Consider the following 22,420-nt stretch of genomic DNA (forward strand, 5'->3'; position numbering starts at 1 on the left):
GTTCTGTGTGTGAACTTAACGACTGAGCAGGAGTATTAACAGGTCACAGTCCAAAACCCCTAATCCAAATGTCTCTTGACTTGCAGGAAATCTAAGTTTGGGATTTCTGTGCTTTCTGTCCAGGTTGGTAATTCGGACAGCATTCCTAATTTATTTTCATGAGTTGGAGAAGGGTGTAATTTACTATTTTAAGAAGCATGTAGTTCAAAAGACCTTTAATTAAAAAAAGAAAGTTCAGTGCGTGTCTGAATCTATAAGAATCACCAGACTGGATCAGAACAGTAATTTGTGGTAATTTGACTGTGCAAAGTAGATATTTCTTCCTAATTTTCTTCTTTTCTGACCTGTCTGTGTAGCAGTTTATTTATAGAGTCCCCAAAATAAAGGCCTAGAGCAGAACTCTGGCAGTACCAAAGGAATGCTTTTGCTCAGAGCAAGCTGCCTGTCCTTCTATCCCAGTGCCACTGCTTCCTCACATGCCCCAACTCCTGACCTGAAACCCCTCTGCATCAATACAGAATGGTTGGGTTTTGGGGGGGGGACATTGATGAGTAAAGAGTAAAATAGGTCATAGCTTATTGGGAAACATATTAATCTGTCACTTCTTTTCTAAAGCTTTACTCAAGCAATTATCCACCGAAACAGAAAGGTTCATGTAACCTTCAAAGCAAACCTTGGAGCGTTTCACTGCGTCTCACCTCCCATCACCTGTGCCATCTCTTGCATTCAGCGATGGCTGGTGGCACTGCATCGCGAACGTGGGCGGTGCTGCTTTGGTTTGGGTGCTGTGGGTGGGAGCAGCTGATGTACTTCTTCATACCACTTGCTGCATTTAAACACCTCTGTCTTCTTCTGGTCCATCTCTTTGCTTTCTGCTCACCCTCTCGGGGTTCCCAGTCTCCCACCACTCGTGGTGGTGGCTTGGTGGTCCCTTTGCTGTCCTGCACAGCTCTGGTTGTGTGGAGTTTTCATTGGTTCGTCCCCAGTGAGGTGCAGACTTTTCTCCTGGAGGAATAAAAACCAAAAGCACGCATCAGTAGCTCATAGACATTTGCATGTTACCTTGCAGAAACATGCTGTACATGCCCCCATGCTGCGGGGTTCTCCGAGGCTCCTCTCCACCCATCACTGCACATGGCTGATGTAATTGTTCCACTTACAAGTTTTGCCACCTGATTGTTCAGCCGTTCTCCAGGAGCTGCTTGTGTGTGTGCAACAAAACACTGGGCCTGATGTGTGCAGGCCTGTGGTGAATGCTGTGCTGCCATGCAGGCCTAAAGGCAGGAGCAGCAGCACCTTCCGAGGGCATAGTGCTCCCTTGGGTGCTGGCTGGGGACTGTGCTCCTGGCCCTGGGGCTGCAGTAGGCTGGGGCTCACTGTGCACATGGAGCCTCATCCCACAGGTTGGCCAGACTGGCACAGCCGTAAAATACTGTCCCTGGTGGAGGGGTGGTGTGAGCTGTAAAGAGTGCAAGATGCCCAGCAGTGTATTAAACACTAGTTGAGTACAGGAGGGCAGCATATCACAGGAGAGAGATAAGCAAAGTTCTCTGATTGTGGATCAATAAAGGTTAGTGACATCATATCTCAAAGTGAGAGAACCTGCTTTCTGCAGAGCCATTTATCAGATTGCCGTCTGGAGCAGCATTAACCTTTTTCTTGCCAGAAATCTGCTCCCTGTCGGGTTACATACAGCACAGCCTTTCTGCCAGCAGCAGAAGCTCCAACTGCAGAGTGCTGTGACTTGGAACTCGCCTGCTGTGCTGATGCTCTGCAGGCTTGGTGAGATGGAAGATGCTCCTCACAGGGGCGCAGGGAATCGTTTGGGTTGAAGGTCTGGCACCGTGCCGAGCACCTCAGGACACGCTGCAGAACAGGAAGGCACACTTGTATTAATCTGGTTTTTACAGCGGTGGTGGTTGTGAAGTCCCTGGGGCAGTCCCCAGGAGAGGCTGTGTGGGGCAGTGGGAGGCAGCGGCTGTGCTGTGTGCTGGCCTTCCCCATGGCCCGTCCTACTGGGTTCACTGTTATTGTTACCAAAATAGATTAAAGCAGAAGCGAATGTATCAGCCCATTCTGCAGGCCCCTCTCTTTGCTGTTTGCTGTGGGGCACCAGCTTTCCACATGAATGCAACTTCTGAATGTGGAGAACGCGGGGCCGCGTGCCTGCGCCAGCCGCACTGCGAGCAGTGAGCGCTGCGTGTGCTGCTGCCCTGGGCTCTGCGTGCCATTGGGCTCTGCGTGCTGATGCTGTCCACAGCTCCTGGGGCCATTGGCACAGCTGGAGAGGGCCCCTCTGCAAGCAGTTCTCCTGCTTTTCGTTTCCTGCTCTCATCTTTGTGTTGTTGGTTTTTGGAAGTGGGTGCTATTTAGTTAAAGGTGATCTGCATTGCTGAATTAATTGGGAAGTTAGTAATAGGTTAACCAAGAGGCATGCAGCTCAGACAGTTAAGATCTCTTGCATGTTCATGACATACACGTGTTTAACTTGTGTTAAACGTGACGTTTTTCACGTACTTTCCTTTATCTCTGTCTCTTCTCCATACCCAAATAACTTAGGTGACTTTTACTGCCATGGCTCAAAGCAGTGTGAAGGTTCTTGTTCCCCAGCAAAGGCATTGGGATGTCCCCACACAGGGCAGTGGCTGCTAGTGGCAGAATGTGCCGAGAGCTTCCTGGGGAACCTGCAGGGCTCTGGGTGTTACGTAGATCTCTAGTGCAGCTGTTATAGGGATAATGTGTGCTTAGTGGTGTGACAGCAGCTGTGGGGAAGCACAAGGGTCTTTCTCCAGGTGAAGGCATCCAAAGGACTTCCAGCATCGCATCCCTCACATGGTGTTTCTGCCAGCAGAGGAGCATTATTGTGCCCCGTAGGTGGGAGCTGGATGTCGGGATTTCCATGGTGTGGGAGCAGGTCTCTGGCTTTCAGTGGATGAAAGGAGAGGCTTCTGCCTGGAGGAATCTATGGTCTGAGTTTAGAGATAAGATAGTGAGGAAGGATGACAGGTGGAGGGTAAGGGGCAAGAGGAGAGTTAATTCCCTGAATGAACTTCTGTTGTCTAGCAAGGAAATACCAATTTTTCAGAATCTACAGAGATTTGAGTTGTAAAGACTTTTTGATTACCTTTCATCCTGTTTCCATTGGTGACTTCTCATTGGAACAAGAGGCCCTTCTCTGTGATCTCGGCTGCGCTCCGGGCAGCAGCTGGGGCCATGCGCTGCACATCCTCACGGGCCGGGGGAGACGCTTATGGCTCAGCCTGTGCTAATGGGCTGATGTCCAAGTGGAAAGTGTATTTTCAATGAGGAAGTGCTGAGATATTAGTGGAGCCTGGATTACTCTGTGATTGTGCTGTCAATACCGCTGTATTGAGTCGGAGAGAGCCTGCACAACACAGGGAAACACTTAGCTCACTACTGCTGCTTATTGAGAAGCCAATAGCAATTTACTTGCTGACACTTGACATCGAATCCATTCCCAGAGGTGTAGCTCCTGCTAAACCACTGTTGGGCTCTCCTTAACACCTGCTCCTTCCCCGGCCTGCAGAGGTGCAGGTGTGAGGGAATGAGTGGTGCTGGTTCTCCCAGCACACCCAGCGGTGGGGAGAGGAGAACCTGATTATGCCTTGCTGTGCTGTACCATCAGGTACAGACCTTCCTGCGGAGCAGTGGGAAATTATTCCTCTGGGAAGCTGATGGAATTAACTGTGCAAAAGCACTTCATTTTCTTGCACATATTCAGTGAAGAGGAGAGAATGCGGGTATTGTGGTCCTTCCGTTCCATATCCTGAAAACTTGAAGCATATAAGGCCTTTAGGATGGATCCTTCCTGTTCTGCTTTTCTGTTTTTATGGGACTGGCACAGATGGGCTGTGATGGCCATTCTTGCATCCATACAAACCTTTCAAGAAGTTCCTACAATTGTTTGCTGCCTAACAGTTGCCAAACAAGTTTCTTCCTGTTCAGCCATGGCATTGCCCTTTGTTTCACCATTCCCTTAGTTTTCCATTTGTTTGCCCAAACCTGGGAGGAGTAGAAAACCTGTGTCCTACATAGAGCAGGCAACAAAGCAACTGTGATGCCCGAGGAGGACGCTCAGAGCTATGATTTCCATTTTGCAGAAGCAAAATTTAGGTCATATTGCAGGTCATGTTTTAAATGTACTCGGCAGCACGCAGTGAGTATGCGTGGCTGCTTGGGGCTGCAGGCTGTGCCCAGCCCTGCGGGAGGGCAGTGCTGCTGCTGGGGCTGCTCCTGAGGGCTCGGAACTGTCTGCAAAGCACAGGGCCCTCACTGCGGGGGGACGGATCGGGGCAGCCTGCAGGACACAGTGCCAACGTGATGTGTTAAGGACAGGGCTCAGGTGGGCAGTGCCAGTAGGATGGGCTCTGTGCGTTGCCCTGCATCCATACTGCGCTTGGTGAATCACATCACTCTGCCAGCTGCTGCTCAGGCATTGACCTGCTGCCTGATCTGTGCACGCTGCCCCGCAGCTGAGCCCTGCCACCCTTCGTGCCTGCATGGCCCGACCACATCCCAGTGTCCCGCAGCAAGTGCCCATCCTGGGGGCTGGGAGGACAGCTGGGGAGCCCTCGGGACCTGGGCACCAGTAAAGCACTCCAGCAGTGCTTTCTTCCTTCAGCTTGAATCAGTGACGTGTCCAGCAAAAAACAGCGCCGAACTGGCCTCGGTGACAAATGGAGAAGAGCTGCAGTGGTAATGGTGGAGGGCAGAGCAGAATGTAAAGGAGACATCAGCATCGGATGCCCTCTGCATGTCAGCAGTGGGGTGAAGGAGCAGGAGCACTGCGGGATGCTGCACAGCCACGGGAGGTGTGGCACTGCAGTGCTTCTGCAGAGGCCCCTGTTGCTTGTTATATTTTGTTCTAGTCTGTTGCTAATCTTGTTCAGCAGTTGCTCCTCTTAATTATTGAAGTACTTTTACAGAGATGTAACAGATTAATCCTTTTAGTTCTGGCTGCTGCCAGAAGACATTGCCGCCATTATTCTCATGTTGCAGTAGGAGAAGTTGGAGCCAGAAGAAGCTGAGCTCAACCTGAAGGCCTGTGGTCGTGTGTGTGCTGTGTGGGACAGCAGCCAGCAGCGTATGGCAGCGAGTGGAGCACAGCCCTCAGTCTGCAACGGAGAGCGAGCCGCGCGGGCTGTTATCTGGTCCTTGCCTTGCTGGAACACAAATATTAACTGACAAACAATTGCATAATAAACAGCACAATCGCTTTGGCCTGTTGACTTATCTCCCAGCAAAAGAAATAAACAAGGAAAAGTAGGAAAGTTAACTTATAAACCAATAAACTGTTAGTGCAGTTGCGGTAGCGTGGCCCAAGGCCTGCACCATGGCTGCCGCACTGATGTCACCCAGAAACTCAACTTAGAGAATACAGAGAAGTATTGACTTGTTAATTACATGGGGCACTGTGGTTGCTGTTCCAGGGCTCACGCTGCACGTCCAGAGCTATGCACCTCCTCACTGCGTGGTTTCTTCAGAACACTCTTTTGGAGCAATTTTAAACCTGGGCTGCTGTGTCTGTGAGAGCTGAGGGGTTTGCTGGAGCAGAAGCATTCAGGTCTGAAGGCTGCTCTGTCAGTGAGAGCTACCTAGAGTGGAAATGTAAATCTGCCAGAACAGATCTTCTATGTATTCAGGGTTGCCTGAGTTACCTCTTCTTGGAAACACTAATGCTGGGTCATTAAGACTCCCTCCTTCCACTGCTGGAGCAGGCATTTGTCTCTAAATATTGATGTCGTGGCTTCCTTGCTCGGACATGGCTTGCAGCCATGCTGCTTCCACTGGAGGAGTTCCTGACTTCTGCCACCTCACTGTGCACAATCTCATGCACACGTGTGCACACCTGCACACAGCTGCTCCCAGCCAGTGCCTGGCTCAGTCACATCATACAGCTTTGTGCTCCAGCGCTGAAGCCATCCCTGTGCCATACTGCAGACTGCCCTCTGCACCTGCTCCAGCTGAAGTTGTTTCTGCTGTGATGAGGTCACAGCTCTCCAGGCAATTCCAGTGGAGGTCCTGCAGTGGCCTTAGCATGCTATTATCTTTAGGAACACCCAGAGCAGTATCATAGGGTCACTTTTTGCCTTTTTCAGAGCTGTGTTGCATTGTTGGTTCTGCAATCCTGCCAAGCACGACAGTCTGCCTCCTGCTTTGCAATTCCTTACTGGTAAATCCTGAATTTAGAGCAGAAATTCCTATTTTTCATGTTACACTTCTGAGTTTAGATCCTTTTTCAATGTTCTGGTCCTCAAGTCACAGTTGTCTTGTGTAGTGTTTTGGTCTTCTGCTGCACTGCTCGTGTTCCCATGTGATGCTGTCAGCAGATCCCACTCTGCCAGCGAGGTTAGTGAGCACCACAGTCTATAACACCATCCAGGTAACTTCCGTCCAGGGCAGCATTTTCTTTAAATCATCTTCTCCAGATCTACTTTCATGTCTTTCTTAAGTCTTGGCTGGCTCCCATCTCTTCCTGAATTCCCTGTGTACACAGTATTGAGCAAGGGATGGTTAAGTTAGTAAGGAAAGATATGGAGTCTATGTGCACAGTGCATCTTGGATAAACTTGGGTTCCTCTTATTGCTGCCTCTTCAGTTATTCTTCCTTTCTTAACACTCATAACTTTGTTATTGAGATAAAGCTAATGAGACCTCAGCAGTCTGTTCTGCTCCTCCCAGCCCTTTCCATGCAGGTGCTGTATTTGCTATTCTGCACTCGCACAGCAGCACAACCCATGAGCTGGTGGGTAGGTAGGAACACTTGATGTTGAACCTGCCTAAGGTGTACTTGGCTATTCCTGTCTGTGAATGAATTGCTGTTTTATTCTATTTGTGCAATATAGTTCAAGTTTTACGTCTTAGTTATACCAGCTCTATTACCGTTTTTAAAGAAATAGTATTCTTTTACTGCATTTAAAGAAAGCATAAGGGGGGAAAGTGTGGTGAAGCAGACAGTCAGCAGTCTCCACCCCAGAGTGAGGGTGATAGATAGGGTGGTAGCTGTCTCCAGGAGTTGGCAGCAGACGTGGCCCGTGGAGCAGAGCCTGGGGACGGCTCTGGCCGCCTGCCGTGGGAGAAGGGCTCTGGCCTACCCTGAAGGGCTCCACCCAGAACGAGGCACCAGGCCTGGCTGGCCAAGGCTGTTCTGCAATGGAACACTTCCTGCGGGTGGCATTTGCTCCTGTAGTCTGGTTCTGTCCCCTGGAAGGGGCGGTGTGTGCGGAGGGAGCGCGGGTCTCTGGGTGATGTTCCAGCTCCATGCAGCCACCAGGTGACCAGAGATAAGTGCAGGTACATGACTCATCCCTTGTGTGCCCACGAATGCAGTGAGCTTCGCGGTGTTTGGGCAGCAGTCCATGTGCTCTGATTCACAGCATCATCGGGTGCTGATCCCGATGTGTCTCCTGGTGTCTGCTCCTCCACGCCTTTCAGATCTTTCATCAGAGCAGCCGCCTTGTGTCCAGACCTTGCTCCTTTAATCCTGGCTGTTGTGCCAGAGTCCATTGCCAGCCTCTGACTTGTACCATATCTGAATTCTGCAAGAAGTTCTGAGCACCAGCAGCACTTGATCAGTAGCCCAAGCTGTGCTGTGCTTTGGCAGTTGCAATTTGTGGTTAAAAAGAAAATCAATCACTGTCGCCTTGTACCACAGTCCACAATACATCAGCTTCATACTCATCAGAGGATCTCGCTCAGGACGGGCACAAGGATGACTGTGACTCAGGCTGAAAGCCAGAAAGCTTGTCTTGTTTCATGGCTGGTACATTCAGCCACGAGACTTCAGTGCCTGAAGATATGAAGGTGAGACCCAGGAGACCCTTGGATTCCAGTTTTTAGTTGTTCTTCCAGTGCATCGTCGTGTAGCTTCTAAAAAAGACCAGAGGGTAAGAATTGCAATTACTGTTGCTTTATTATCACACCCAGGAAATTCCCTTCTGTCTTTGGTCCTGTGGGGAATTCAGAGGCATCACGTCAGCGTTTGGGCAGTGCTCAGACTGCCCGCAGAGGCTTTGTGGATCTCACAGTTCAACTTGAGGGTAGCGGCTGCCAGCAAGATCATCTCCCCTGCTTAGAAAAGGGAAACAGTTTGCAGCTCAGCTTTCAGAGCATCCAGATTTGCATCTACTGTGGCTGCTATGAAGAGAAGCAGTTCTACTGTTCGTAGAGGTCCTCTGTTGATGCTCGTGGCTTCCCATTGTGCAAACTCACAGAGCCTCCTCCAGCCCTGGCGGCACTGCTGGCGTGTGCTGTGCATGGTGTGAGCAACAGGAGGAGAAGGGTCTGCTCCTGCACCTGACTACCTAGCTAGCCAGAGATCCCCAACAGCCTCCGGTGTGCACGCATTTTGTGGGTACTGTGCATCTCAGAATGCAAAATACTGAAACGCTGATTTGTTTTTTTCAAGAATTGTAGTCCTTGGGGAGGAAAAGGTAGTCATGCATTGTTAGTTTTCGTCTTCCTTCTCATTCCCACTTTGTGGTCTGTTAAAATTCAATTTTAATTGAATTTCTTGTTCCCAGCTGTATTTTTCAATGCTACCCTATGCTATTTCTACCAGAGATATTTTAAAATAGGTTGGAGAATCATCCATAGAATTATCTGTTGCAAGATACGGTCCACATCAGGAGAGGAATTAGGTAATGGACTTCAGGAAATGTTGCTGGTAAAATATCTTAAACTCAGTCACATCCCTTTAAGAGTTACGGGTAAGGAAGGGATTCAGTTGAAGTCTCAGAAGATGGTATGTTGGGTGGTACGGAGACCCAGAATGGCTGTGCCAGATTGCAGAGACCCAGGAAAGGATTTTGCGTCATCCGAGGCAAAGGATGAGCTGTGCAGTCCACCAGATGCTGCTGTCGCGGGTTGGACTGGTTCCAAAGACTTGAATGCTGTTTTTATGTCCCCTTGGAGCTGAAAGATCAAATACAAGGCTGGCTGGGCTCCAGATGACTCTTGCTATGATTTGGCTCTTGGCTTCACTGAAAAGGAAGGACCTGAATCAAGCTGAGGATAGACAGAAGGACGTTGAGGCAGGATGATCGGGATGGCTCTGCTGGTCTTTATGTCAGCAGAAGGTTACCACTGTGCAGAGGACATGCAGGGTTCAGCTTTCCTGGAGACGTTATTTCCAAGCAGCCAGCGTACTGCTGTTACCAGAGCATGTATCCTTGAGGAAAGAAGTTCAATGGAGAGGGAAACTGTTGTGTAGTTTCGATGCTGGAGGCTTGTATTCAGTTTCACTGATGTTTGTGTTCTACTGACTTGAGTAAAACCACTGGCCTTTGCTTACTGCTTTTCTCCAGAGTGGAGAGCTGTTTTAGAAGAGTGCTCGGTGATGCTCTCCAGTCCAGTGTTCAGAGCTGTCCAAGTTGTTCGGTGACACATCTGGACTGTGCTGCAGATGGGGTGAGCACCCATTTCTCTGTTGTTAGACCTGTGATCTGCTCAGCTATTTACTTCCTGTAGTGGAAAATGACCTCCAGCTCCAGCAGAAACATACAGCCTGAAGAAATGCTGAAACTCGGGAAGTGACCCATGAAGTCATCTTTATCAGAAATATTCAGTACAAGAAAAAGTAAGTTTGGTTGGTTTGTTTTTTAACCAGGCAGAGGATGTCATTTTCCCTGCGAGTGGTGCTTTCTGCAAAGCAGGAATAATGCTGCTAGGGTGAAAGATGAGTGCTGCTATTTCTTGTGTCATCAAAGAGTACTTTCTTTTTGTGCAACTCCTGGCATGGACATGCACAGAAGTATGAGGGGAGAGTTCATGGAGGTCCCAGCTTTGTTGTACTTGCACGTTCTTCTTGGCTGAAATCGCAAGGAACCTTCATCACTGCTGTCGTGAGTCAATTCCCGTGGAGTTGACTTTACAGAGTTAGAGATGGGAGTTCAGACCACAGCTTCTGGGCCTAGGGATGGCTTGTGCACTGTCTCGTCACTTTCATTCATATAAATTATGTAAACACACCTCAAGTATTATTATTTTAATCCTTCTTTGTAATGAGAAACTAATCAATAAAGTCCTCAGCATTTTAAAATTATGTGCAATTATGTGACTTGAAAAGTGTATATTTCCTATTTTCATTGATAAATAGACCCTACAAGTGTATGAACAGGTGTACAAACTACTTTCCAGCCTCTCAAACTGATCATCTCGGCGGATAGCTGACAAGGAGCCGCAGCCTTTTAGCTCTTGACGTGCAGGGCGCCAGACAGGATGATCTAATGATTCCTTCAGGCCTTGCTTTCTCTCGCTCAGCCTCCTGAAGGCTCTCTCTCTATCCTCACTTATGCAAGTAGTTAAAACCTGGCCTGCAAGAACGTGGCAGGTTGCCTGCTGGTTTTCCCTGCCTGGTAGGGAAGGGATGTGTGGGGTGAGAAGGAGAGTTTGTAAATTAGAGACTTGTTTTGTAAATTACTTCATTCTTTGTCTAACTTGTGAAGCTGGTGCCTCTGCCTTGTGGCTGGGCAGAGCAAGCAGAAGGAAGCTGGAAGGAGATGCCCTGTGCGATGGGGTGAGGGTTCTTGGCAGTCTCTAGGTTTGGGATCTGGAACTTCTTGCCTGCAAGGTCAGTGGCATATTGCTGGATGCTTTTGCACTTCTGCGCATCTCTGAAGGCTCTCACCAAAGTCTTGTCCTCTCGGCTGTGGTGTTACAGGGATGCTTTGGCTCCCAATACACGCTGTGATTGTCCTTCTTCTAGGGGAAGAAAACTGAAAGAAAGGAAAAGATGTGGCAAATGTATTCTTCTCTTGCTTGGCTGGTTTCCAAGGGGCAGCTGCCAGACTTCAGCATGGGGCAGGGCTTCTCTAGGCTGAGTGAGTTCCTTCTGTTACAAATGTTGTATGGGGAGCTGTTGGAAAGAAAACGGAAGTTTGTTGAGGTGTAAAAATGAAGTTGTAAGTCTTGAAGGTGTGCACTGTTCCAGACTATTTTGTGACAGAGGTTGGTTTGTTTGTTTGTTTGTTTTTAATTTTCTGTTTCATAAAGGTGACTTGTCTGACTTCTGCCACCTTTGGAAGTGTTGACCATGGTCATCGTACATACACAACGATCTGACATTCTCCCTGCAGCACAGCTAGCAGTTGAGTATGATTTACACAAGAGTTTTGTGTATCTTCTCTATCTGTACCTTGCAAAGAGAGAGAAACAAGCTATCTTTGGAAAGAGAAACTGGATTTTAAGCCTCTTGTTGAATGCCTATGTGGAACTGGGAGATTTTTCATGTCCTTCTCTTCCAGCTCCTTCCTTTGTTTATACCAGTGTATACATTAGTTCAGTTGTTATACAGGTTTATTTCCTCTCCACCTGCTTTCTTTTACTTTTATTCTTTGAGAAATTCTTTAAAGAGTGAGAAATTATTTGTACTTTGTTGACGCTTCACTTCTATTTCAGTTTCCAGCTGAAGCTCAGTAGCAAGATTGGGTTTATTTTATAGCCTGCCCCCATTCTCTCTTTAAGGGACTTCTTGCCATGTGGCCTGCCACAGAACAGTCAGAAGAAATGATGCTGACGTTGTTCCCTCCCCCAGGGAGCTGCCCCAGCCCTCACCTGCTGGAGAGCCGCCCTGGGTTTCCCAGGTTGGGAGCCAGCGCTGTTGCCCCTGGGCTGTTGGAGCAGATCCCAGCTCCACGTGTTGCAGGCTCCTCCGCCGTGCACCTTCCCTTGCCTACAGCTAGAACAGGAAGCCAAGAATTAATTGCTGTGTGTTTCCTTTTTTCCCCCTAGGTGCTTTGTGGTCTGATTGGTATCTGAGCTCATTGGACACTGCAAGTGTTCGCTTCCTTCACCTTCCCCATCTTTTTGCTTTCTCAGAAGTGGTTGAGGCGGTGTGCTGGAGCTGCTCCTATGAGCATTCTTGGTTCTGGTTGTGCAAAGAAACACTTGATCCAGAGACCCTATTTCTGGTACTTGTGCTACAAATGGACCTGTTTTCTTATGTATCTCATAGGGCTCTATCTTTTTGGACTGTGCTTTGCCCAAACTCTTGAACAAACTAAATTATCAGGGGCCTTCCACAGGTGAGGCGGGCATTAGGCTGTCTGACCTCCTCAGTGACCAGGGGAGGAATAGGGGCGGCTCACAGGGACCTGCTGTCAGCAGTGCCACAGTTCCAGTTCCGCCCTTCAGGCTCAGGCCGCAGAGCCAGTTGTGCTGAGCAGGCACTGGGTGACAGCGGGCTGCACGGGCTGTGCAGGCTGTGTGTGCTGTGCAGGCTGGAGGTGCCCAGGGATGAGCCACGCACTGGGCAGCTCACCCCGCAGCTCTGCTGAGAAACGCACTGCTGAAGATGAGAAAAAATTCCCGTAGTGCACCTATTAATTGTTCGTTTAGGAACAGAATTTTCCTCCAGCTGTTTGAGGGCTTAAGGCTAATTAATTAAGTGCTAATTAAAAGCAATACTGATAATGAAAACAGATGTTTTCAAGAAAAGTGAGTGGTGCTGGGACACCGCTCTGCTGCTGTCCCTGGCTCCTCTGTAGGCAGAGCGCAGCCCACGTCCACGTGCTGTGTCTGGGAGGGCGTGCAGCACGGCGGCCGCGCGGCGGCTGCTGCTGTGCCACGTGGGGGTCACTCCTGGGGGATCGTGTGGGTGGGGGGACGCTGGGAGGGAGCTGCATCGCCTGGGCCTGCAGAGAAGGGCGAGCAGTGGTTGGTGCACAGCAGAGCTGAGCTGAATGCTCCGCAGCCCTGATCTCAGTGGGTTCCTGTATCAGTGCTGCAGCCGTGCTGGGAGCAGCGTGCTTTGCACTGATAAAAGCCCCGTTGCTCGGATCTGCTTTGTTTCTTGTCAGCTGTGGTTTATGAAGAGCTGGAAAGATGCTGCTGTTGGACAGAAGTCCACCCCTTGTCCTGATGGGTATGGTGCTGCTGTGTGGCTCCCTGCCTGGGAAGGCCTGCAGGGCCTTGGCTTGTGGGCCGTGCCTCCAGTCGGCCAGCTGTTGCATGCAGCTGGGGTTGTGCTCGCTCTGTGGCTGAGGAGTGGTCACAGACCGAGATGTGTGACACAGGGAGTTGAGCTGCGAGCTGCCTGTGTGGTGCTTAGGGCGGAGAGGTGGCTTTCAAAGGGCTTGTAACTGTGGGCAGGTGTGAAGCAGGGGTTGGCTGTAAATAGTGGTGGATTTCCTAAGCAGAACAAAGAATGCATTGTCTTGGAGAACCTGACACCTGTGCTGGGTGCTGGCTGCTCATCAGCTGTTCTGCTCCGCCTTGGTCTGAACGGAAGGGAATGGTGGTGGCTGGTCCTCCAAAGAGTGGTAGGGAGTAATATCTCCTCCCATTCTTCAGGTTCTAAATATTAAGGACTGTTTTGGTCTTGCTTTATCTTCAGGATTACTGACAGGAGTCTGAGGGAGCAGCCCTGGTCCTCCTAGCCCTCGGTGCTGAGCTTTATGGCCTGTCAGTGGTGTTTTGGGGTGATGTGGGACAGTTTTCAGCAGCTCTTGGCCACATGTCCGGTCTCTGGAGCAGCAGCCACATGCTCTTGAGCTGCTTGCTCTCCAAGTGGCAGTTTTGATCACATCGCCAATTCTGCCATTAGCCTTTTATCTACTCGGTGAGCAAGGTGGATAAGTAAAATCTTTCATCAGCCTTTAAAAAGGAGGGAGTGGAGGAAAAGAGCTGGTGTTGGGGCACAGGGAATAAGGGGGTGCTGGGAAACAGGGAGGTCATGCCAGTGCCCTTGAGAGAAGATAAGAGGAAGAGGGGCTAGAGCATCAGCCAGAAGCACCGTTGTTGGCATGATGCAGCTTGAGGCCAGTAGGACTGCCTTGACTGGAATAAGGTTATTTTGCAAATGTAGACCATAATTACCTGGACAACATGACCCAAGTGGTGTGAAAGCACCCAGCCAGAATAGTAGAGTTCTGCACCAAGCACTGTGTGCAGTCCATGGCATATGGTCCTTTGGGTTCATGCTACAACATAGCTGTCACAGCCTTGTCCATACTGGGAGATAATGGGACCTGCACTTCATAATTAGTTCCCGTGGAGCTGCTGACAGAACCCTGGAGCTTCAGGCCTTGTTAGAAGTCATTTTCAGCTGTGATTTGACAGTAGTGTTAATGTGGAGCCCAGTTATGTTATAGTTTCCATTCCTGTTCCTGAAGCCAGAGTTACTTTTGCTAGAGCGGATGCCATCTGGCAGTCTGCATTTTACTTGTCTGCTGAAGGCCAGTTAATGCCTGCTGCTGTGTTTAGCTCAAGAGGAACTTTTGGTATTTGTGGTAGCTTCAGAATCAGAATGTTGTCTCACTGTATCCAGGCAAATCAGCTGTTCATCATGCAGACACCTGGAGGCAGGGTGACGAGCTGCTGTGTCATCCTCCTTGAGGTGCAGCCAGCATGCACAGGCCCAGCTTTGCAGAGGTGAATCTCTGAGCCAGGTATATCTGGGTTTCAGTCATCTGAAAAGTAGTTTTCAATGTATTGCACAATAATTTTGGCCTTAGAGAAAAGAATTCTATTTAACTTTTTAGCAAGGATGTAAATAAACTGGAAAAAGTGTAGAGTAGAGAGAAAAAGCAATTGAAATACTGAAGAAAATGTTTTGGAGTGGGAAATAGAAGAGTTTTGATTTTCGTCTGATCAGAAGGAGACCTGAAAACTGATCTTACAGTTTTGGTCCCTCTCTCCTTCTGTGGAAGACATTGCCCAAGAGAACAGCAAGAGCAGGTCTGTGCATGTAGAGCACGAGCAGGCTTTGGGTGTATGCACTATGCTCAGGGGCTGTCTCTAGAAATGAGACCTTCTGCATCCAAGCTTGGAGCTGCAGGTAGCTCAGCGTTTCTGCTTTGGCACAGCAGAGTAGAGGACTTTAAGCAGGGTTCAGGAGGTCTTCAGACAGCAGCCTGTCCCCTGGCAATGCTTATTTTTGTAAAAAGCTCAAGACAGCACTAGAAGCATCTTGCAGGCACCCTGCAATTATCATAATAAACAGTTTTATCATCTGCTTGGCAATCAATAATGTGGCTTATGCTGCTTTAGTATCTCACTGGTATTGATTACTTTAACAACTGTGCTGCGGTCAGCTCCTGTTAACCCGTGCTGTGCTGGCAGGGCCATCGTGCTGCAGGAGGTGAGCAGCACAGGCACAACCCGGCCGTCAGCAGGAAGGAAACAGCCGGCGAGGTCAGAGAGGGCTTTTGTCGGGAGATGCATAATGGTGGGATTTTAATCCAGGAATATGAAATTGAGTGTGAAAATTCTGTGTACATTGTATTTTCAAGTAGGATTGCAGTGTGGTTCTCAGTTTGGGCTCCAGTCCACGTGGGCTCATAACAGTATTTGGTAGTGCTTTGTCAGAAGGGGTTTCACCAAAGTGGTGCGTGCCCTGAGGTTTCTGTCCCTAAAGAAAAGGAAATGATCTTTCTGTAGTGGAGGTGTAATGCTTTGCCAGAGGCCGGGACTTCTCCTCGGCTTTTCCTGGCTCCTCTGGGACCACCCGAGAGCTGAGTAACACATTGGTGTGTGGGCACATCTCACACCTGCCTGACCTGAGCGAGGAGTGCTGTCTGCTGGCGGTGGAATAGGACATTTGCTCATAAAACCCCATTGATCCCACAGCAGCCAGTGAGGCTGAGCTGGGAGAGCTAAACACTGTTGTGTGTACCAAAGTTTTTCGTTTCAACTAAGTGAACCCTTGGGGCTGTTTTGACAGCATTGCCTCAACTTCCAGCAGAGCGGTCGGCGATTCAGAACAGCAGGTTAGTAGTAGCTTATCCATTTGGGAGGAAGAAAGATGACTGTTTGGATCCAGATGGGACTCTGAGATAGGACTTTGTGGGAGTTGGGCATACCTAGATCATTCAGTCTCGTGGCCCAATATTTCTCCTAATGGAATTTCCCATCATTTACTGCCCTGCTGATTTCTGATCAATGAAAATAAAATTGCATTGCCTCCTGAGAGGCTCCATGTATGGCTACAGTCTCCAACTGTGTCAGTTCCGGTAAGATAATCTCATCAGGAGAGCAGGAGGGTAATAGGAAATAAAAATAAAACCCATAATTAGCAAGAGGGCAAGCAGCAGAGTAATGCTTTCAGTCCTGGAGGTCCCAAGAAGCACGAGTAGGAAGTCCCTTCCCCACCTCTGAAGTGACAGCTCTGAAGATGCCTGATGCTATACGTAGGCGTGCTGGGATGCAGTTGTATCTGGCTATGGGAGTCTGTACAGATCCACTGGGCATGTGCTTTGAAACCTGTATTTATCTGAATCGGTGTCAGTTCTCCTTTGTGAGATAGTTAAACTTTCACAAGAGATCTGTTTACTCTGAAGTGCTACAGGGATGCAGCAGCTGCCTGCTGTGAACCAAGAGAGCATGAACTTGAGACTTTGAGCCTGTTGAGTGGCGTGTAGTTATTGGCTTCTGGTTGCTGCAATCAGAAGAGTTTATTTTGCCCAGGTAAAGAAAATACATAAATAACAAAGTACTGTGTCTAGAGTTTATAGCAGGGCTGTGTTTTGTAAGTGGATGAGTTTGCAGGTGCTCTGTTTGTGGAAACCCTCTCGGTTCTGCTAAGTTTGCCTTACGTGTAGCCTACTTGGGAAGGTTTCCCAAGCATCTGGCAGATTTCTCTACCTGTTTCAGGGTTCTCTTCATTTATTTATTTTTGAAGATTCCCTTCCAGCAGTGTAGCTCCGTGCCAAACACTGGTAGTGAATTGGTGCACATGTGCTTGTGACCTCTGCAGCGTGGCTTTGCACCACCGGTGTGTAATTCAGAACTAACAGATCGTGGTGTTTGTCTCAGTAGTGAACAGAATGGTTACCAAATGAGCTCATGCTGATGAGATCCTGCCGCTGAGCATGCTCTGCTTGCGCAGCACCACAGGCTTTCCCAGAGGGTGGGAAGGAGCGGCTGTGCCTGGGACCAGGCAGTGTCTGTTTCCTAACAAGGACTGGATCTGAGCCCTGGCAGAGGAGGTCTGCATGACATAGGAATCAAACTCTTACCCTCTCTTTGGCCCTTGACACTACTCTGGAACACATGTGTTGTTTGGGTAAATCAGCAGAAAGGAAGGAGCGTTGGCAAGACTTCTTCCCTCGGCATGCGAGTCTGCAGACTGTGCTGAGGAGCACCGCTTGGGGAGTGCTGCCTGACGGCACCGCATTCGCTTCCCGAGTGGGGCCATCTAAGGTTGGCTGCGTCTGCTTTTGGAGTCTTGTTGCAGGGCTGGTTGAGGCTTGGCTGCCGTGGTTTGTAGGAGCTAGCTCTCTGTAGCAGTGCAAATGTGCCATGTGTTTCTCATTGGGTGGGACTGCTCAGCACATCCAGTAACTGGAAGAAGGAATGGATGAACCATCAGCAAAGCCGCAAAAGCCAGCTGGAATTTCTCACTTTCAGGACTCATTGCTGTGGTTTGCATCCTGTAGTCTCGCTACAAATGCTGCACTTTCTTGGAACAGGGAACAGTGATCTGGTGGTGTAAGTATAGACAAATGTATCAAAGATGGTGTCGTTGGTGGTGTTTGAAACTCCAAACAATTCAGGGCATCTCTGTGGGTTAGATGTTGCCTAGCACATGGCCCTGTTGGACATTGCTGCCATTCATGGTTAGGCAGAAGTGGCCCCATGGAGCTGTGGTAGCTCTCACTGAACATGCTACGATGGTAAAAAATGAAGGGGGAGGAATGGCAAGCTTCAGACTGGCACAAGGGAGAAAGAGTGGGACCATTTCCCCAAGGTATGGGACTTGAGTATCTGTGGAGACAGCAGCTGAGCGGAGCGGCTTGGCCCAAGAGCTGTTTGGTTGCTTTTGGAGTTTGGTCAGTAACACTGCACTGAAAATGGGTACCAGATGCGAGTGTAGTTCTTTATGCTGCAGCGGAGGCTGGAAGCCAGGTTTGACAAGAAACGTTGGAGTTTTAGAGCAAAGGAATGAATTGCGCAAACTGAAGAATCAAGGAATATGCAGTGTTTTGAAACAAAATCTGAAGCTTCTGCTGTCTGACACAGAGGAGGAAGGTTCCTGCAGGACGTGAAAACAAGCTGCCTGTCCTAGGAGCATGTGAATGACATGTCACTGATAAACCAAGCAGTGGTTTGCTTTGTTTTGTAGAGAGAACTGCGACCTCAGCTAGTTCACCTCTGCCATGAAATACTTTCATTCCAAAGAGCATCTCTGGAGGAATGAGTGAGCTTTGAGTGAGCTTTTCCCCAGCTGTTTGCTTGAAGCACTCTGGCACTCCTCTGGATTTACTCTGTTCTCAATGGCAGTGGGTTGACAATTACATAAATATTTTTGTGTGTAGTACAGTAGCTGGCTCAAAGGGATCAGCAAACTTGGAATAATAGTTCATAACAAAATGCCTTCTGAAAAGCAGCCTGCATCTTGCAGTGCACTTGTTGGCTCAACTTCAGCTGGTGTGAAGGACAGAGAAAAAAATGTGGATAATGTAGAAGGTTCACCTTCTCAAGGAGACCCTTTCTCTTAGTTTCATGCCAAGTGCTTGAGCCTTACAGCTTTCAGCCCTGTTTTGTTCAACGTTTCCTTTGCTTCCCGCTGCTTGAAAAGCTGTTTATGCTAATGATCCTGTGAAGATCTGAGGAACTTGCTGTGCCTATGCATGTGAGCCTGGTGTAAGACTGCCTGTGCTTTGTGCCCTTCTAATGAGCGTGCGCAGTGCAGCGCTGGTCGTGCTGTCAGCTCCGGCCTCAGAGCCGCTGGCTGCTGGCCATGAGCCCTCCATGCGGCCGTCCTGCAGGCCGAGTCCCATCCTGACCATCGGAGGTGCCTGATGGAGCTTCCCTTCCTGCCGACCGCTGTGTCCTACCTCAGCCTCTTTGGGACCCTTGTCCCATCCAGGCCAGCCTAAATACCTCAGAAGCCAGTGAATTCTTGGCATCAGTGCAGAAGCGAACTGGTTGCTGAGGACCTGCAGCCCCTGGACTCTTGTCAATGTGTGATGGAACCTGTGGGTCACTGCTGGTAGGATCCTTTATCCCACAGCAGGCGTGCGTGGTTTCCTAGTTCCCCTCCTGCTGCAATGGAGTTGGCATGTCTCCACTGAACACAGCAGTCTGGCACGGAGCAGTGTCTGCAGAGAAACTCCAGGAGTTTCAAAGCTGGGCTTAAAGCATTTGAGTAGGTAGAGCTAAAGCTCAGAAGAGGAAGAAGGCTGGATAAAGAGCTTGTTCAGGACTTGGCAGCATGGGCACCTGGTTGTGGATACTGAGCAAACCACATTTGTTGATGAGGCAGCTCCCCTGTGATTAGGTTTGTGCCAAAACACAACTCTGCCTTGCTTGGAAAGGTGCAAGATGCAACCTACTATGTGAAAAAAGAAAATTACTGTAGAAGTTATTTTTAAATTATTGAACTCTGCAAATAAATATCATTATTTTCAGTCTTCTTAGAAGTTGCATAAGAAGAATCTCAGAATGCAGATATGGTGGATGGAAACCTGTAACTAGAGAGCACTCGTGCTGTGCATCTACATTCAGTATTATGTATAAATTCTGGCTCATATATACCATTTTATCCTAATAATGTCCTGTTACAGAATCCTCAGCATTTCTCTCTGTAGTAATGAAGATCTGCCAATCTTTCTGGCACCTTAATGAATGGGAAAGAGCTGGAACGCATATCTTGTGTTTGTTAGAAGATAAAGCATTTTGTGAAACTAGGAATTGAAGCAATCTCTGTGTTCTGCAAAGCTTGAGTATCCAGTTCATGTTGCTTGGGAAATTTCAAAAGATCTTTCTATTCTAGGAAGTGACTTTCCACATATTTATGTGAGAACAGCTACTGTATGAATCTCATACAGTGACAACATGCTTATGCAATTTTGTCTTACCCTCATATGTGACCATCCTGCTTGCTAAGTGAGGCAATATGTGATAGTGTAATTAAAAACAGTATCATAATCCGTATGCATAGTGGAGCAAAATTAAAGTTGCTTTGGCAACAACATACATTCTGTTCTTCCTTAAATTCTGAATTCTTGATCCTAAGTAATGATTTTTATTGTGTTTTTCCATATAGTTTTCTGCATGTTACAAGAGTGCTTTGTGGCATGCCAGGTGCTGGGAAGTGACACGGGAGGCTTTGGTGCTCTGCGTTCATGTCGCCACTCCAGACGTATTGGATGACTGCCTTGCTCCTGCCCGAGGAGCAACCCAAGGTTCTGTTCTCCATTCCCAAGCCTAGTGCATCTCAGCGAGACGTGGTTGAGTCAGTGGGCATGGTGGTGATGGGCTGACGGTTGAACCTGGTGCTTGTAGAGGTCTTTTCCAACCTTAATGGTGCTACGACACGAGCACCTTGCCGTACTGTGTCCCTCTGAGGACATTTCCAAAGGCCGAGAGGAGTGTACCAAGGAGGGGTGCGCAGGGCTTCCAAGCCCACCTTCACCCTTGTGCTTTCTTTGTCCTCTCCGTCTCTTTCCTCTTCTCCTGCAAACTAGCAGCACCTGTGCTAGAGCTAATCAAGGGCAGTCTCAGCCTGTGTGTATGGTATTGATTTATGGGGTGGCTGTTGGCACAACAGGTAGGTGTGTATTTACAAAGTTTAGAGGCCACTGTGCAGCTTTCTAGAGCAGGCAGCGCTCAGGCCCAGTCGCTGGCTGTGCTTGTGTGAGCCACGTCTTCTGTGCAGCCCCGGCACAAAGCCTGGGATCAGAGAGCCAGCTGTGTGCTGCAGATGGGTCGCGAGGAGCAGACCCCGCTCGTGGCAGCGCTGTGTGCTGCGGGAAGAGCAGGGGGGGCCGCCTGGGTGTCTTCCAGGGTAATGGCCGTGGATGTAATGCATCTGCTTGTATCTTTTCCCTGTCCTCAGCACCCTTTTTTCATGGTGCCATGTGGGTCATTAGCAGAGGGAACAGTTTCTCACTGTCTCTTTCTCCTTTTGTTTTCCTCCTTCCTCATTGCTTCCAGTCTTGGTTTACTGCCAAACAGCCTCTTGTGAAAGGGCCGCCTAATTAACCCTGTGCTAATTAACAATTTAAAATTACACAGCACGGCTGTTCATATTTAATTCTCGGGAAGCCTGGGCAACAGCAGGAACCCCTCCTCCCACCGTCTCCCTCCGCCACCGCCCGGGGGGAGCGCAGGGCCACCCTGAGCTGCGGCCGCTGCTGGGAGCAGCGTGGCTGAAAGATGGCATCTGTGGTGTGTGCAAGGAGATGGGGCTGGGGGAGCCGAGGACAGCATGGGATCACTCTGCCTGCTTCCCGTCGGAGTGCGGCTGCCAGCGAAGCGGCCGTGGTTGAAAGCAGCGCCTGGTGACAGCACGGGGCATCAGGACACAGGGCCGTACGGCTGTGGGACATCGCAGCGCCGTGTCTGCTGCCTGCCCTGGGGCCCTAGCCCACAGCGGCCTGCCTTTAGAGAGCCATCTGCCAGACTCCGGCCTGCCGGGGGAGCTGCAGGGACAGAGCGGGCCTGGTGTGCTGCCTGCAGCCCGTGGAGCGGTGTGGGACTGGGGGCAGCCGAGGGGTGTGGGGCCGAGCAGGGACCAAGGGAGAGCCCTCCCCACTGCCCGGCGTGGGAGCACGGGGAGTCTGTGGCGCTCAGGCTGCTCTCTCCGTAACTGGAGTTCATTGATTTTACGGGAAACCGTGTTTACAGACAGAGTGCTGATCGACCTGACGAGTTGACTTCTGCCTCCTTAAGTAAGAACTACCTTTTCTTATTGACTGGCTGATAAACAGCATGAGGCGGGTGGGGGGCACGCAGTGTGTGGGTCGGGGCTGTCCTCAGCACTCTGCTGTCTGGCTGGGTCACCTGGGGATGGCCTGGGGACAGGCGGGAGGCAGAGCCCATGACAGCAAGCTGATGGCATTGTACTGCTGCTCGAAGCTTGGTTTGCTTAAAAACTGAGTTGTTCTTTTCAGTTCAGAGAAACAGATAGCTAGGGTTCATGAGTGAATGGAAATGAATCTGTGCCTTCTCCTACGGCACCGCTCTCGGGAGTAGCCCTGGAAATGCAATGATGGGCAGAAGGTGTGGGGCCGTGTGCGGGGCTGTGCTGCACCTGCTGACAACTGTGTACCGATCCCGCACCTCCAGCGCTGGTTAACTTGCAGTGGGGGAGACACGTTAAAGCCACCCACGGCAGCAAAGCCCACCAATTAATTGTTAAGCGCTTGCAGGTTTGCCTGGCCTGGCCTGGTTGGGAGAAGAGATCGGCTTTCTTGTCAATAAACAAGTCCCCAGTGCAGCATCAAAGCCGCAGTCCTTTATCAATCGCGGCCTCCTCTTCCCGCATGTTCCTGTAACTTACCAAGCATTTATGACATTGATTTTGCAATCAGGCTGTTAACCCTCCCGCCCCACCAGCCCTGCTGGCCCTTTTGGCCCCGCTGTCAGTCAGGCGTCTTCTGCCAATCGGGAGTTCTTGGTACTGCAGGTTCATGTTGTGTCACGTCTGCACGTGTTCCCAGGGAGCTTCTGTGCTT

General features: G+C 49.6%; 1 protein-coding gene across 16 annotated transcripts in view; it reads left to right on the top strand.

Moving 5' to 3' along the window:
- Positions 1-22,420, top strand: part of ZFHX3 (zinc finger homeobox 3) — a 512,524-nt gene that overhangs the window by 389,458 nt on the left and 100,646 nt on the right. The window contains exon 1 of one of the 16 annotated variants that reach the window (XM_090149541.1): positions 14,308-14,390. The exons of 13 other annotated variants lie outside the window; for them this stretch is intronic. The gene's annotated coding sequence lies outside the window, so the exon portion shown is untranslated. Of the gene's footprint in view, positions 1-14,307; positions 14,408-14,475; positions 21,635-22,420 lie in introns of those variants that run through there. 2 more of the 16 variants (XM_090149538.1, XM_090149536.1) reach the window with 2 other exon arrangements.

This window comes from Phasianus colchicus, chromosome 13, assembly GCF_987193195.1.
Source record: "Phasianus colchicus chromosome 13, bPhaCol1.hap1.1, whole genome shotgun sequence".
Taxonomy (NCBI): domain Eukaryota; kingdom Metazoa; phylum Chordata; class Aves; order Galliformes; family Phasianidae; genus Phasianus; species Phasianus colchicus.